Below are 4,000 nucleotides of genomic sequence, written 5' to 3' on the forward strand. Positions count from 1 at the left end.
GAATGCCTGCCAGTGGCCGTGGCACTGACTGCTGACTGTTCTGCCTGTGTTCTTCTGGAGGCTCAGAGGCTGCGGCTGTTAGCTAACAGCAAGATTAACATCCACTCAACAGCAACAGCTGAGCGCACTGCTGGCCCATTCATTCATAATTGTTTTGAGTGGAAATTGCACGATGGGCGGCCGGTCGTGTTTCCTTGTCGGCATGATGGAGCAGAAAATCAATTTGGTTAAACAGAATGCGACACTGGGGAGCAACTGCGAAAGCGTCATTCCAGCCACGTGCCTCGCAAATGTTAATGAGCCTGCGTGCCATAGCCTTTATTTCTATTCTCGACTACTTCTATGAATATATTCGTATATGCGTTACAGACATACATATGTATATATGCATATCATATATATATGCAAAAAGGGAAATGTTGACCTTTCCCCTGCTTTCCCTCAGAAAAGCATAACAAACAAATGCGCGTGAAATGTCAAAATCACTGTCAGACAAGGCCAGTGAAATGGCTATAGATGAGTCTGGGTATGTGAATGGAAATGGGAATGGTTGACGGGGGAAAAAGGAGAATCGGAGGAATCGGAGGAAAATGGAGAAAAGGAAACAAATCCAAAAGAAACGAGGGGGGAACGTTGTGAGTTGCTGCGGACACCGCAACTCTACGGTTATACCCGATACTAAGTCAGTATGGCTCTCCTCCGGCAGACGCCGGAGTGCGTGCGAGAGAGACAGAAAATCAGTCTGAGCGTGACGTCGGGCGCTGCGTAGCCACTGCAAATTGATTTGTTCCTATTGGCTATAAAAATGATCTTATCTGATCCAGATTCAGCAATCTGATAGATATGGTCATTATCTATGATTCTGCGTTTTTAGTTTTCTCGAATGTGCAATATTGTGGATGCAACAGATTTTCGTCTTTTGTGTGGGCGGAAAGGGGTGGGGCGCAATTTTGAGATATACGTTTTATAGTAAGATCTAACAGGAGTGCGGATACCAAATTTGGTTACTCTAGCCTTAATAGTCTCTGAGATTTTTGAATATCCCCAGATTTTCGTCCTTTGCGGGGGCGGAAGGGGGTGTGGCGAAATTTTGAAACAAACTCGTCTCGGTCCGATATATTAGGAGTGTGGATACCAAATTTGGTTGCTCTAGCTTTTATAGTCTCTGAGATCTAGGCGCTAATGTTTTACTCTAAGCAAAGCCGCCTATGCTACGTGTGTGTTAGAGAGAGACAGGGCGAGAAAAAATAAAATTGTTTTCTTGATGCTGGCTATAATAATAATACGATCCAATTCAGATTCCGCAGTCTTAAAGATATGGTCATTCTCTACAATTCTACGTTTTTGGTTTTCTCATATCTTTAAAATTGTGAATGCCACAGATTTTCGTCCTTTGTGGGGGCGGAAGTGGGCGGGGCGAAGTTTTGAAATATTTTTGTAGCAGTGACATATCACAGAAGTCTGGATCCAAAACATCGTTGCTCTAGCTCTTATAGTCTTTGAGCACTAGGCGCTGAAGGGGACGGACAGACGAACAGACGGACGGACGGACAGACAGACAGGGCTCAATCGACTCGGCTATTGATGCTGATCAAGAATATATATACTTTATGGGGTCGGAAACGATTCCTTCTGGACGTTACACACATCCACTTTTACCACAAATCTAATATACCCCAACACTCATTTTGAGTATCGGGTATAAAAATGACGACGCATAAGCGAAAAACAAGCAAATGCTGAAGGCAAGGCAATCAAGAAAAATTTTCCAGCAAATGGCATGGCAAATACAAACACCAGCAGCAACACCAGATTCAAGTGGTTGCATGATGTCGGTGTGGCAGGATGAGTTGATGATGAGGTGGCACACAACCACACAAGCACACAGCCACACATATGCACACGCTATCCACAAGGAGCCTTAACAAGGCTCAAGAGAATTATCAAAAATACAAATAAACGTTTAAGTCCACAAAAGATGCGAATCTTCGATACCCGATACACATGGATGTCTGAAAAAAAGTAAAGCTCAATCAAATTTCTGTGGTTTTTCAAGGGTGAATGATTAGGAGCCGATTTTGCAACGTCCTAGAACAGTAACTGAAACATTAATAGCTGTCACTTGTTTTATAGATATGCTTTTTGAATATTAATTATGTTAAATTTTAAATTCTGCTTGTTTAAGCCTTTAAGCCGCTAAGCCCTCTCTGTCCCTGAATTTCAATTTAGCTTAAAGATGCGAAAATGTAGGAGAAATAAGGTCATAACTAGAAGTTAAACAATACTAAAGATTGGCTGCCCTTTAAATTGCGGCTCAGAAGAATATATTTACATGGTTTTTATATCCTTTCAGAAGGCATAAATTTACGTCGAGGCTTGGACGCTATCGACCTCAAAAATAATATCATTTTTTGATCATCAAAAAAAGTGTACGCACAGATTACAACTACAAGAACAATTTTTCTAAATATCCATTACATTATAAAATCAGCAAGGGAAGCGTGTTTGCCGCTTCAGCCCAAGTTTTCCTTTCCTTTTTTTACATGTATGTATATTCACAATTCCCAGGCCAAGAGTAACTAAAACCACTGGCAGCTTCTGTGTGGCTGGTGTCTGGCTGCTTGTTTGCTGCCCGCTTTATCGTGTGGTCACAGTCAGTGTTCTGACAATTTTTAGCATATACGTAAGACCAAAAGTTATAGTCTAAGCGGGATTTACGCTGCATCAACATCAGCACAGAACGCTGGGGCACAAGCTCAAAATTAGTCTCACGGCCACAAGAAATTGTCTGCTTCTCTTGCTGTGGTACGACCAAAATTGTTGGATGTGTTCACAACTGAGTCACAACTGTCAACCACAACATGTCAAATTGTCATCACCCCACCCGCAAAACATTCAAAAGAAATTAAATGTGCAAGTGGCAAAAAAAAAACGAGGGGGAACGTTGTGAGTTGCTGCGGAGACCGCAACTCTACAGTTATACCCGATACTAAGTCAGTATGGCTCTCCTCCGGTAGACGCCGCTAATATTAAACGACACGACAAAGAGTGCGTGCGAGAGAGACAGAAAATCAGTCTGAGCGTGACGTCGGGGGCTGCGTAGCCAGTGCAAATTGATTTGTTCCTTTTGGCTATAAAAATGATCTGATCTGATCCAGATTCAGCAATCTGATATATATGATCATATATATGATCTATGATTCTGCGTTTTTAGTTTTCTCGTATCCTCAATATTGTGGATGCAACAGGCTTTCGTCCTTTGTGGGGGCGGAATAGGGTGGGGCGAAATTTTGAGATATACGTTCTATAGTAAGATCTAACAGGAGTGCGGATACCAAATTTGGTTACTCTAGCCTTAATAGTCTCTGAGATTTGTGAATATCCCCAGATTTTCATCCTTTGCGGGGGCGGAAGGGGGTGTGGCGAAATTTTGAAACAAACTCGTCTCGGTCCGATATATTAGGAGTGTGGATACCAAATTTGGTTGCTCTAGCTTTTATAGTCTCTGAGATCTAGGCGCTAATGTTTTACTCTAAGCAAAGCCGCCTATGCTACGTGTGTGTTAGAGAGAAACAGGGCGAGAAAAAATGAAATTGTTTTCTTGATTCTGGCTATAATAATTATACGATCTGGTTCAGATTTTGCACTCTAGAAGATATAGTCATCTTCTACGATTCTGCGTTTTTAGTTTTCTCGTATCGTCGAAATTGTGGATGCCACAGATTTTCGCCCTTTGTGTGGGGCGGAAGTGGGCGTGGCAAAGTTTTGAAATATTTTTGTAGCAGTGACATATCACAGAAGTCTGGATCCAAAACATCGTTGCTCTCGCTTTTATAGTCTTTGAGCACTAGGCGCTGAAGGGGACGGACAGACGGACGGACGGACAGACGGACAGACGGACAGACGGACGGACGGACAGACGGACAGACAGACATGGCCCAATCAACTCGGCTATTGATGCTGATCAAGAATATATATACTTTATGGGGTCGGAAACACA

Source organism: Drosophila miranda, chromosome 4 (assembly GCF_003369915.1).
Source record: "Drosophila miranda strain MSH22 chromosome 4, D.miranda_PacBio2.1, whole genome shotgun sequence".
Classification (NCBI taxonomy): domain Eukaryota; kingdom Metazoa; phylum Arthropoda; class Insecta; order Diptera; family Drosophilidae; genus Drosophila; species Drosophila miranda.